Consider the following 13662-nt stretch of genomic DNA (forward strand, 5'->3'; position numbering starts at 1 on the left):
GGTTTGTACTTAATGGAATTTCGAAGGATATGGGGTGAGCTCAATGAAAAAGGGGAAAGTGGCTCAGTGGTTAGCAGGGCTAGGTTCGATTCCAACCTTGGGCCACTGTATGTGTGGCGTTTGCACATTCTCCCCGTGTTTGCATGGGTTTCCTCCCAGTACTCTAGTTTCCTCCCACAATTTAAAGATGTGCAACTTAAGTAAATTGGCTATGCTAAATTGCCCATAGTGCTTCAGGGATTTGTAGGTTAGAGGCATTAGTCAGGGGAAATGTAAAGTAATAGAGTAGGGGCATGGTTCTGGGTGGATTACTCTTCCTGTTGGGCCAAATGGCCTGTTTCTACACTGTAGGGATTCTTTGAAAAAAACTCACAGAGTACTAAGAACCCTGGATCGAGTGGATGTGGAGAAGATGTTGCCACTAATAGTAGAGACAAGGACCTAAGGCCACAGCCTCTTTGAAGGGACACAGGTTGAAGAGATAATGCTTTAGAACTAAGATTGTAATATGGGCAGCCAGGTGGACCTCATTGAATATAAGTTCCCTGATTCGGGCTGTTACAGAGTCACAAATATGTAGAACAACTCATCCATGCTGACCAAATATTCCAAATTAATCTGGTCCCATTTCCCAGCATTTGGCCCATTTCCCTCAAAACCCTTCCTATTCATATATCCTTCCAGGTGCCTTTTAAGTGTCGTAATTGTATCAATCTCCACCACATCCTCTGACAGCTCATTCCGTAGAAGCACCTCCCTCTGCATGAAAAGTCCCTTAGGTCCCTTTTTAAATCTTTCCCCTCGCACCTTAAACCTATGCCCTCTAGCTTTGGACTCTCCCACCCCAGGGAAAAGACCTTGTCTATTTACCCTATCCATGCTCCTAATGATTTTATAAACCTCTATAAGGTCACCCCTCAGCCTTCGATGGTCCAGGGAAAATAGCCTAAGCCTACTCAGCCTCTCCCTATTCCTCAAACTCTTCAATCCTGGCAACATCCTTATAATTCTTTCCTGAACCCTTTCAAGTTTTACAACATGGGAGACCAAAATTGAATGCAGTATTCCAAACGTGACCTAACCAATGTCCTGGACAGGCATAACATGACATCCCAACTCCTATACTCAATGCACTGACCAATAAGGGCAAGTGTACCAAACGCATCTTCACCACTCTCTACCCTGTGACTCCACTTTCAAGGAACTATGAATCTCCACTGCAATGTCTCTTTGTGTGCCAGGACCTTACCATTAAATGTATATGGGCTGAAAATGTGTTGTTGGAACAGCGTAACAGGTCAGGCAGCATCCAGGGAACAGGAGAATCGACGTTTCGGGCATAAGCGCTTCTTCAGGAATCCTGAAGGGCTTATGCCCAAAATGTCGATTCTCCTGTTCCCTGGGTGCTGCCTGACCTGCTGCGCTGTTCCAGCAACACATTTTCAGCTCTGATCTCCAGCATCTGCAGACCTCACTTTCTCCTCATTAAATGTATATGTCCTATCCTGGTATACTACACCAAAATGGAGCACCTCACATTTATCTAGATTAAACTCCATCTGCTACTCCTCGACCTCTCGGCCCATCTGATCAAGATCCCATTGTATTCTGAGTTTACTTTTTTGCTATCCAACACACCTTCAATTTTTGGTAATCTGGTCCAGTCAGGGAGACCTGGTTGACAGATACAAGCAGGTGTGTCAAACATTCTGACACCCTTACAGGTGGCTCTGAGGGAACTGGACCAGTGTCAAGGAGTTTCCATGTGTAAATAAAGGGTGATATGGTGACAGAATTGCATCTTCTGTGGAGTTATTTCAGTAGCAACAAGCTTAAAGCATATTCCTGAAGAAACTTGCTTCAGGACGGTAAGAGAGGAAGGGGTTTGGTGTTTTTGATAAGGGATAGCATTACTGGTGTCCTTTGGGAGGATATTCTTGGGAATACATCCATAGAAGTTATTTAGGTGGAACTGAGAAATAGGAATGATCACCTTATTGGGGTTGTATTATAGACCCCCTGATAGTCAGTGGGAAATTGAGAAACAAATTTGTGAGGAGATTTCAATTATCAAGTAAGCATAATAGGGTGGCCACGGTTGGGGATTTTAACTTTCCAAACATAGACTGGGACTGCCATCATGTTAAGGGTTTAGTTATAGAGGAATTTGCTAAGTGTGTACAAGAAAATTTTCTGATTCAGTATGTGGATGTACCTACTAGAGAAGGTGCAAAACGTGACCTACTCTTGGGAAATAAGGCAGGGCAGGTGACTGAGGTGTCAGCAGGGGAGCACTTTGGGGCCAGCGACCATAATTCTATTGTTTTTAAAATAGTGTTGGAACAGGATGAACCGAATCTAGAAGTTGAAGTTCTAAATTGGAGGAAGGCTAATTTTGACAGTATTAGGCAAGAACTTCCAAAAGCTGTTTGGGCGTAGATGTTTACAGGTAAAGGGATGGCTTGAAAATGGAAAATCTTCAAAAATGAGGTTATGAGACTCCAGAGACAGCATATTTCTGTTACAGTGAAAGAAAAAGCCGGTAGGTGTAGGGAATGTTAGATGAATAGAGAAATTGAGATTTTGGTTAAGATAAAAAAGAAACATATGTCAGGTATAGACAGGAGAGATTGAGAAATCAGGAGGGCAAAAAATCATGAGATACCTTTGGCAAATAGGGTGAAGAACATCCAAAGGGTTTTTATAAATACATGAAGGACAAAAGGCTAACTAGGGAGAGAATAGGGTCCCTCAAAAATCAGCAAGGCAGCCTATGTGTGAGAGATTTTAACTTTCCAAACTCAAACTGGAAATGGGGGAGATACTAAACAAGTATTTTGCATCAGTGTTTACTGTGGAGAAGGACGTGAATGATGTAGAATGTAAGGAAATGGATGGCGACACCTTGAAAAACGTACTGTCTGGTCATTATAGACCAATTCAACCAGTGGGTAAAAGCATTGCTGACCAAAAGCTGCAGTGCGACTACTGTGGCCAGAATATTAGCACAGGAGGCAATCCCTAGATGGGGGGTTACCCCTCCAGATTCACTCTGACTAAGGACACATTTTACAGGCAAAATCATGAAGACTGTCTGCCAATTACTCAGCATTAGACAAAAAATTCACATTCCCTATCACCCCCAGAGCTCAAGGATGGTTGAAAGAATGAATAGAACGCTCAAAAATACTTTAGCTAAGACTATGCAAACCTCAGGCAGAACATTGGCTAAAGTGCTGCCAACCATACTAATGAGATTAAGAGCCACCACAAGTCAGGCAACCAGGCTAACACCATATGAATTAATGACCAGGTGAGCAATGCAATTGCTAGAGACAATAATCACAGGTGGCACCGATGCGAGTCCACTAAAAGACAAAAGTCGGCTATATGTCATAGAATTAAGTGCCCAGTTGAAAGGGATGCGGAAATCTGTAATTGATAAACAAGACAAAAAGGACAAGGCAGGGGAACTCGAGGTCTTCTCTGAGGTCCAAGCAGCAGGAAGCCACGTCCTAGTGCAAGCACTGCCTGACAAACCAGGCTTTGCCATACTACGTTGTAATAAGGGGGGGAGGGGCATCTGTGCCTGTATAGCTATTAAAGAAAAAGACACATAGAAGCACTGGACCCAACTAAAACCATTTAAAGACTCCTGTGACCAAACTAATGTCATTGACCTTTCCCCAGGTGCAGACAGGAATAGCGGACAAGACAGTCATCCCGGGATGGATGTTGGTGGGGGGCGCGGGCTGAGATGCAGGGGTGGAGTGGGTAGTACCGAACACACAACAGAACAAACCACACAGAAGCATGACTGCACCTCCTGACGAAAACAAAGACTTTGACTGTTAACTTCATTTTAACTGCAAAATGTATATAACTGTATGTATTTCACTATATTTAAATGTCACAACTATCGGGAGCATGTCAGGATTTGAGGATAACCTCTTCTATAAAACCCACCTAAGCTTACATGGGAACCGAATTGTATGTTACCCACTGGCGCGACCAGTGGCATACCTATTTGTGGTCACCCTGGTGTTGACCCCTCATGACCTGTACACAGTAGACACCTCGGGAGCGCGTGTAAAGGGCAGTTAGGGAAATACAAGCAGTGACTCCAAGGTAGGGAAGGGACGACCCATTTAAAACCCAGTAATTACCCACTCTGTTTCACAGGACAGGGATGGGGATGCGTTTATGCCCTGGTTCTCAAAAATGACTCGTGTCCAAACAATGCATTTATCAGCACTATACAGTCACTAGGGGCCAGTTTATCTGCACCTGCAGCAAGCAGGCATGCTTGAATGTGACTGCGGACAGACAATTCAAATGTGGTCAGTACAATGGCACCCATGTCAGCTCTGCCACATGGACGTATCCGTCAATACCTACCAGCAAGGGGGATCGGGGCAACATGAGTGGACAGACGAATGGAAGACAGGACAATGTCTGTTGCTGAGCAGCAAAGGGATTTGTTTTTCTATTTAAGGGGACTTACGCGACAGATACCCCAGACCTCCCAAACCTGTTCGCAGTAGGGACAATTGCACCCCTTACTGTACCATGACCCAGTGGGGGACATATTCAGAGAAGATAGTAACCCGCTCCATCAGTCAGAAGTTCTGTGCTGACTGGCAGGCCACCACCACTTTGGGGTTGTCATTGGGATATGGATTCTGCGATCTCTATGTTTGGGAGGGGCGCAGCAGGGGTCGTCAGCGCTAGAAAACAAAGTTATCTTGTATGTGGCCTGACTATCCTAGGCAATAGTACCTCGAAAGCTCTGGAAGCAATTAACAGAGCACTGGCTGAGCTCAGACTCTACACAAAGCAGACATGTTACACAGTGGATTATCAATTAGCACAGCAATGGGGAGTTTGTACAATTACTGGTGACAATAGTATTACCAATGTTATTGATGCCTCTTAACATGTTACAGAAGCCATCAAGAATACCCGAGATGAGCTAGACAGCTTTTGACAGGGAGCCACAATTACAGACAGCTGGCTAAATTGGTTGATAGGTAAACCTTGGTGACCCTATTTGGCATACGGAATAGTTCTTCTCATTGCACTTATTCTGTCATGCTGTGTGGGGCTCAGGTGTTTAAAGCTCTGCTGTAAGGTGCTACTGATGAGAACTGTACCAGCAGCGAGTGTCACCACGGAAGAGCCTCTAACGAAATTGGCACTCCATGATACCCCTCGAGAGGAGGAGCTTCTAGAGATGATCTACCTCTACATGTAAATTGGGTGGTCTGTGGGAGATCTCCAAAGTCGCCTCCTTGACCACAAAGGGGTGAATGAAGTGGGAGTTGGCACGGGACAGTGGGACACTAGGCACATGGGCACACAAGATGGCCGCTGAGCCATCAGTTGGGCACTTGACACATAAGATGGCCACTGCACCAGAATATGGAGAGAGACAGCAGAGCAAATACAGACACTGCCTGGGGCCACCAGAATGTCAGCACAATGCACTCACAACCTAGTTGATTAGTTAAAGGCGGGTTGGGGAGAGAATACACATGAATAATGTACACTGCCCACTGAAATGTCTGGGTCCAGTCAACACCTTTTATAGAAATGCAAAAAGCTTGATACGGACTCAATACAGTGTGCTAATAGCCAGGGCTGCAGTAATCGTCCTTCTCAGGAAGGGTGATTAGTGCCCATTACTACAGCAATGGACCTCTGCGCAGACATTGAAACTGATAATGTCTGTGCTGAAACTAACAACAACTGCTCTGAAAGTAACAAAGGCTGCGCTGGAACTGACAATGACTGTATCAAAACTACCAGTGATTCTGCAATGATTACCATAAACAAACCATGTTACAAAGACAATAATCTCATCACTGACCTATTGTATCACAAGATGTATAATAGCATCTTGACATATGCTCTGGGTCGAGAGAAGAATTGCAGCTGACCACTGTGCTGTTGGTGTCTTTCTCTCCCCAGAGGTCTGGTATTTCCTTGTGCACTAAATTTGTCATTGAAACCCGACTCTGACTCCGAAACTGGTGATTTTCCCCATAACAATTGGCAATGCATGCAGGGTCCTTATTAGTGGTGCCCTGATCGAAGGCCACGATCAGGGGTCGGGGTAAGAACCAAGTTGTACCTGCAAATGGGAAAAGTCAGACCGGGCCAAGGACACAGAGAAGAATCGCAGCTAACCATTGTGTTCATGATTTGGAGATGACGGTGTTGGACTGGGGTGTACAAAGTTAATAATCACACAACACCAGGAAGCAAGTGTGCTTCCAATTAAACCTGTTGGACTATAACCTGGTGTTGTGTGATTTTTAACCATTGTGTTGTTGTGTCTTTCTCTCCCTGGAACTCCGGTATTTCCTTGTGCAATAAACTCTAAAATTGAATCCAAGACTGGTGATTTTCCCCATAAAAGTCCCTTTTATATCCTTCACCTTTCACCTTAAACCTAGGCCCTCTAGTTCAGGAATCCCCCACCCCAGGGAACAGATCTTGCCTATTTATCCTATCCATGCCCCTCATGATTTTATAAACCTCTATAATGTCATTCCTCAGCCTCCAACACCCCAGGGAAAATAGCTCCAGCCTACTCAACCTCTCCCTATAGCTCAAATCCTCCAACCCCGGCAGCATCCTTGTAAATCTTTTCTGAATCCTGAGATCAGAATTGCATGCAATATTCCAAAGGTTGCCTAAACAAGGTCCTGTACAGTCACAACATGACCTCCCAAATCCTATACTCAATACTCTGACCAATAAAGGAAAGTGTACCAAATATCTTCTTCACTATCCTACCTATTCTACTTTCAAGGAACTATGAACCTGTACTACAAGGTCTCTTTATTCAGCAACACTCCTCAGGATCTTACCATGAAGTGTATAAGTCCTGATCTTATTTGCTTTTCCAAAATGCAGCTCCTCACATTTATCTAAAATAAACTCCATCTGCCAGTCCTCAGCCATTGGTCCATCTGATCTTGCTCATGTTGTACTCTGAGGTAACCTTCTTCACTGTCCACAACACTGTCCACGGGTGGTAGTGGCCCTGTAAAAACCACCTGAAGGTGTTCCCAGGGTTCTCTAGGTCTGGGCTGGTGTTCCATCCTAACCTTTATGGGTCTCCCTGGGTTATGTTGTGCAAAAACCATGCATTTGCGGCATATTTGGCCAGGTCTCTTCCCATTCCCTTCCACCACCACTCTCTCCCTCGGCTTGCTATCATGGCCTTTCTACCTGTGGTGCAGTTCAAGGAATGTATTCTGCATACACACTGGTGCTACCAGCTTGTCTGCTCACCTCCAGACACCACCCTCCCCTTTGAATGCCCCTGCAGTTTCCATTGCTCCCTCTCTTCCTGCAGGGTGTCCTCCTGTAGCTGCTGAATTTGGATAGCATCTTTCACTAATTCAGTAGTGGCTATTGCAATCTCATTAATGGTTTCTTGCTGTAGGGCTTTCTGAGCTGCTCGGTCTGTTGCTGGTTTCCTTTGAAGTTTAGCCAATTTGGACTCTCTTTTGCTGGCTCTTTTTGATGGACTTTTATTTTTATTGTTGCAGCCTCTTTTGGCTGTACACTTGCACACAGTAGTGCCTGAATTCTTAGTTTGTGTCTAATAGGAAATCTCCCCGCAGTGGTGAACCCTCTTCTACTCCATGCCACCATGTAGTCATGGACTACACCTAAGGCATACTGACAGTCTGTATATATATTCACGGTTTTTCATTTTGCTAGTTCCAGTGCTTTGGTGAGTGCTACCAGTTCTGCTACCTGTGCGCACTGACTTACATCAATCCTTCCAGACATAACTGTTTCTAACTTATCATTTACCACAGCCCAACCTGTTCAGGGCGGTTCTGCTACGTATTTTCGTGAGCCATCCACAAAGAGGATCTCCTCACCTCTGTTAGGGGGTTATCTTTTACTCGGCCCTATCCTCATCCCAATCTGTACCCCACAGTTGTGCGGCTACCCTGCATCTAGAATTCCCTCAGCTGGGTTTTCTCCCGTATCCCTAACTATTACCACGAACCGATTTGGGGTAAAAGAACTGCCTATGACTTTGCTCTTCTCATATTGGAGACGGCCCTCAGTTTCCCTGTGTTTAGCTTCTCTACTAGGTGTGTTTAGTGTGGAGGATGACGTTTCCTGTCATTACTATGGGCTCGCTAACCCTAACGGCCCAAACAGCACAGTCTAAGGCTGCTATGCACCTGGGCAACCTGGTGACAACTGGCTCTTCTGTAGTTGAGTAGTACCGTACGGGCCCCTCCTGCTACCGTGGTCTTGGGTGACCACTGCGGAGTAAAACCCTCCCTCGTTATTACAGTGAATATGAAAATCCTTGCTGGGATCTGGCAGCCCTAGCCTGGGGGCTGATATGAGTCATGTTTTAAGCTGACTGTATGCCTCCTCCTGTTCTAACCCTCCAGGTTACAGGTTCCAAGGCGGGCTTGTCTCCTTTAATTACTCTCTGGATCGGTTAGTCAATTTTGCGAACTCGGAAAAAGCTTCAACTGTAGTTGAATAGCCCCATGACCTTTCTGACTCTCCTGACAGTGGCAGGTCATGGCATCTGTTGGATTGCCTTCTTGCGGTTGTAGGGCATTTTGGTTGCATCCCTGCGATATAAGGTGTCCCAGGTAGAAGACTTGTGTTTTGCCAATCTGTGCCTTTGAGGGACTGACTTTTAACCATGCGATTGCCAATTTATGCAATTCTAGACATAAAGCTTCCTGGTGTCCTGGTCCGGATTCGGAGGCAATTAGGATATCATCTACATATCGGAGGGCAGTGCTACCCTCTGGTAAATCTACTCTCTTCAGAATGTCGCTCATCCCCCTGTGAAAAATAGTGGGGCTGTTGTGGAACCCTTGTGCAGGCGAGTTCATGTATACTGCCTGTTCCTTACTGTAAAAGCCAATTTGTTCTGGGACTCAGGATGTAACGGGATAGACCAGAAATCATTGGCTATGTCTAAAACCGTAAAAATTTGTGCTCAGGTGCCAAGCCATTTAAAATGATGGAGGGGTCTGCAACAATGGGGTGCAATTTGGGGGTGACCTTATTTAGTCCTGCATAATCAATGTGAGCCTGTAGCTTCCATCAGGCTTTAGTACTCGCCACGTTGGGGAATTAATTATACTTGTGGTTTCTTTCAGGATTCCCTGTCTCACTAGTCCTTGCACTATCTCCACAACTGCTTTTTCTGCTTTTGAGTTTTATTGGGTATTGTCGGTGGGGCTTATGCTCCAGTCCTGGAACCCTTATTGGATCTATGTTAACTAGACCTGTATCTAACTTTGTTTCTGCCCATGCTTCGAGAACGGAGGCACAGATGGCTCAGAATTCCCCCCTTTTCGAGGTTCCAGTCCCTTCTGGTGACGATAGCCACTTTAAAAGTTTCAAGGTGGCTTGTAAGTTTCCCAACTTCAGTCTTCCAACTGTCCTGTCTGGGCCAAATCAATTTCCCTTTTGCATAATAAATTAGAACATTATATTCTTTCATGACATCATTGCCCATTATGGTGCCCTCGTTATTTTGGCATACATAGAATCTCATGGGGATGTATATATTGTTTATTTTTACAAGGGTAGTTTCGCTTAGGTAAGCTGGTGTTTTATCCACTCCTACCCCAGTTAAGTGAATCATTTTATTTGTGTGGGGTAAGAGTAAGTTTGTGATAGATAACGGCCGCTCCTGTGTCTACTAGCATTTCACATTTCCTCCCTCCAATTACTGCGGGCATGTAAATTCACCCCTCTCCCTTGCCCTCACGAATGGGGGCAGCTGATTGTCAGCTCTGCTGACCTTGGGACTCCCGCAGTTCTGCAGTGTTCTGGGTGGTGTTTGGGGGTGCCCCATACTTTTCCCAGCACACGGCTTCTATGTGTCCTGTTCTTTTGCAGTAGCTGCAGTTTACATTGTTCCCTGGTCTATCCCCCGCTCGTGGGCCCCTACACTCTCTAGCAAAGTGTCCCTGCCAGCCACAGTTGTGATAGGATCATTTCATTCTATTCTAGCCTCCATTCCGGTCGGCTACTTTGTCAGGTCTTGCCTTTATTGCAGGAGCTTCTGATTCTGCACCCCACTAGCCCACTCAACTAGATCATCATAATCCTGGGACATTATTACTCCCATTTTCAGGATGGCTTGGTGGGCGCTAGAGAGCCCATCTTTAAAAGCTTGGATGAATCCCCGGTGCCCCCGATCTGGGTTTGCTTGCCCTGAGCATTCCTGATAGACCCTAAATAATCATTCCCCATATTCAGAGGCTCCTTCCCCTTTAAGTTGCTTAGTCATTGTGATCTTGCTCCAGTTCATGGGAGTGTTTCCTACACCCTCTGGATTTCTTCTTTAAAGTTGGTGAAGGGAGCCTGCGAGGGCATCCATCTCTGCTGTGAGGGCAATGGCATCTGTCCACCATCCTCCCCTAAAGTCTCGGGCTGCTGTGGTGTCAGGCCCACCAGCTACCTGCCTCCACTTGTCCGCTGGGCAAGCTGCCCACCAGCTGGTGTATGTCTCTCAGGTGTAGTTGGCGCCCTACACTATCCAGCTCTTCCCAGAATCAGGTGTTTGCGCTCTGGGGCTGTAATTTGCCCAGGGATCGTGTTGTAGGATGGGAGACAGTCAATTTCTCTCTCCTGTTGTATTTTATCTAATGTGAATTTGAGGTCCTTTATCCTGCTCTCCAGCTCTTTAACTTGTTCTTGGTCCGTTCTCCACCTACTTGTGAAGGCACTCACTTGTTCAATTAGGCTTGCTAATTGGGATTCTAAATTACCCCTATCTTTTTAGTTTTATTCCCTTTCTGCTTGTCTATCCACTCTCTCTGTTGTGCTAAAGTCTGGGATGGGTCCCAACCACTTTTCTTCATTTGTTTTGTCAACCCTTGTCGGTCTGCCTTGTATTTCTCAATAAGGGAACCTGCAGTATCCCCTTTAAAACTTTGATCTGCCATTTAGCAGATTGTGTACCCATGGATACCACTAACATAAAATGTTCCTAACCAATAGGGACTTCCCCTTGGCCAATAAAACTGTCCCAGTACCATCCGTATGGCTATAGCAGCCTCCTAGTAAGGTGTGCTCTCTACCGGTGGGACTTCTCTACCCTCACGGCCACCATTATTAGTCGGTACCTAACGGTCAGCTAGGAATGCTGGCTCAGTAGGGTATGCCCTCTACTGGTGGGACTTCTCTACCCTCCTGGCCATCTCTACTGACCAAACGCCTTCAGATAGGCCCAAAATCTAGCTCTAGCCCAGTGGGACTCTTTACCCTCCTGGCCACTGCCACGATTCAAGTTCTATTGTTTTACTACGGGCTGACAGGGAATCACAGTTACTCACTGTGTCCACGCTCCCCACCTTGGTAGCGTGTACTCCCCTGAGGTTTAGCTCTTGGTCAGAGTGATCAGCTCCTGTTCCTCACCGCTTTGGAAATTACAAGTACAAACAGCAGCCAATTTTTAACTTAAACTCTACCTGGACTCTGCATTGTTCGCCCCGACAGAGTCCAGTGTTACCTGACAGTGTTACCAGGCTTCTGGATAGATATATGAATAGGAAGGGTTTAGAGAGATATGGGCCAAATGCTGGCAAATGGGGCTAGATTAAATTGCACCGAAGGGTCCATTTCCATGTTGTACATCTCTATGACGCTATATGAGTTGCAGGGTATTCTGTTGGAAGTGGACAAGGCAATTGAGTAAAGGCAATTGCATAGACTGACTCAGGATGTATCCTGAACAGAAAGTCAGCCCACAGCAAAACCCGAAAACAAAGCCAAGTCTTGGCCAAACTGTTAAAATTTTCTTGTGCTTCACAACTCCAAGTGCCCTGGGCGCCTCAATTCCCACTTCAAATCCCAACCTTCGCATGGGGGACTAACCCCCCCCCCATAACAACCGGTTCAGGGCAGGGCTTTTGAGACAGGCACTACATTGTCCTCTGGCTGTTTCAGCATAAACAGCAGGTTCTTACAGCAGTTAATACAGTTAAACACTTATTCTCCACAGACATACACTAAAAAGAATTTTTAACTCTGTATTGTAGCTAATGAGACATTACAATCGGTATACCTTTTAAACTGTGTCCTTGGCCCAGTCTGATTTTTCCCATTTGCAGGTACAAATTGGTTCTTACCCCGACCCCCTGATCGTGGCCTTTGATCAGGGCACCACTAGTAAGAACCTTGCTTGCATCACCAATTGTTATGGGACAAATCACCAGTCTCGGAGTCAGAGTCGAGGTTCAGTGACAGAGTTTATTGCATGAGGAAATACCAGACCTCTGGGAGAGAAAGACACCAACAGCACAGTGGTCAGCTGCGATTCTTCTCTCGATCTGGAGCACATGTCAAGATATTTTATACATCTTGTGATACAGTAGGTCAGTGATGAGATTATTGTCTTTATAATCATTGCGGAATCATTGATAGTTTTGATACAGTCATCGTCAGTTCCAGCGCAGCCTTTGTTACTTTCAGCGTGGTTGTTGTTAGTTTCAGCGCAGACATTGTCAGTTTCTGTGTCTGTGCGGAGGTCCATTGCTGTAGTAATGGGCACTGTTCGCTCTTCCTGAGAAGGACAATTACTGCAGCCCTGGCTATTAGCACTCTGGATTGAGTCCGTATTAAATCTTTTATTATTTCTGGAAAAGGCTGGACCCAGACACTTCAGAAGGCAGTGTACGTTTCTCATGTGTATTCTCTCCCCGACCCATGTTAAACTAATCAACTAGGTTGTGAGTGCATTATGTTGGCATTCTGGTGACCCCAGGCAGTGTCTGTATTTGCTCTGCTGTCTCTCTTCATAATGTGGTCCAGTGGCCATCTTATGTCTCAAGTGACCAACTGATGGCTCAGTGGCCATCTTGTGTGTCCATTTGCCTCGTGTCACCCTGCCCTGTATCATCTCCCACTTCACAACTTCTTCAGAGGGTGATGCGAGTATGGAATGAGGAAGTAATGGAGGCTAGGATAATTATAGCATTGAAAAGGCTTCTGGATAGATATATGAATGGGAAAAGTTTAGAGGGATATGGGCCAAATGCTGGCAAATGGGACTAGATTAAGTTGGACTGAAGGGTCCATTTCCGTGTTGTACATCTCTATGACTCTATATGAGTTGCAGGGTATTCTGCTGGAAGTGGACACCCTTGCCAATCTGACTGAACTTGGCGAACACCACTTGAGTAAACACAATTGCATTGACTGACTCAGGATGTATTCTGGATTAGTAGTGCTGGAAGAGCACAGCAGTTCAGGCAGCATCCGAGGAGCAGTAAAATCGACATTTCGGGCAAAAGCCCTTCATCAGAGAGCCTGAAGGGTGGAGAGATAAGTGAGAGGAGGGTGGGCGTGGGGAGAAAGTAGCATAGACTACACCCTTCAGGCTCTCTGCCTGTATTCCTGCTGAAGGGCTTTTGCCCGAAACGTTGATTTTACAGGTCCTCGGATGCTGCCTGAACTGCTGTGCTCTTCTAGCACCACTAATCCAGAATCTGGTTTCCAGCATCTGCAGTCATTGTTTTTACTTGACTCAGGATGTATCCTGAACAGAAAACCAGCCCACAGCAAAACCCGAAAACAAAGCCAAGTCTTGGCCAAACTGCTAAAATTTTCTTTAGGATCTGGGCTGGCAAGCCATTGTGGTTG

Source organism: Chiloscyllium plagiosum, unplaced genomic scaffold, assembly GCF_037043375.1.
Source record: "Chiloscyllium plagiosum isolate Xiang-an unplaced genomic scaffold, Cpla_swu_hap1 HiC_scaffold_24, whole genome shotgun sequence".
NCBI lineage: Eukaryota > Metazoa > Chordata > Chondrichthyes > Orectolobiformes > Hemiscylliidae > Chiloscyllium > Chiloscyllium plagiosum.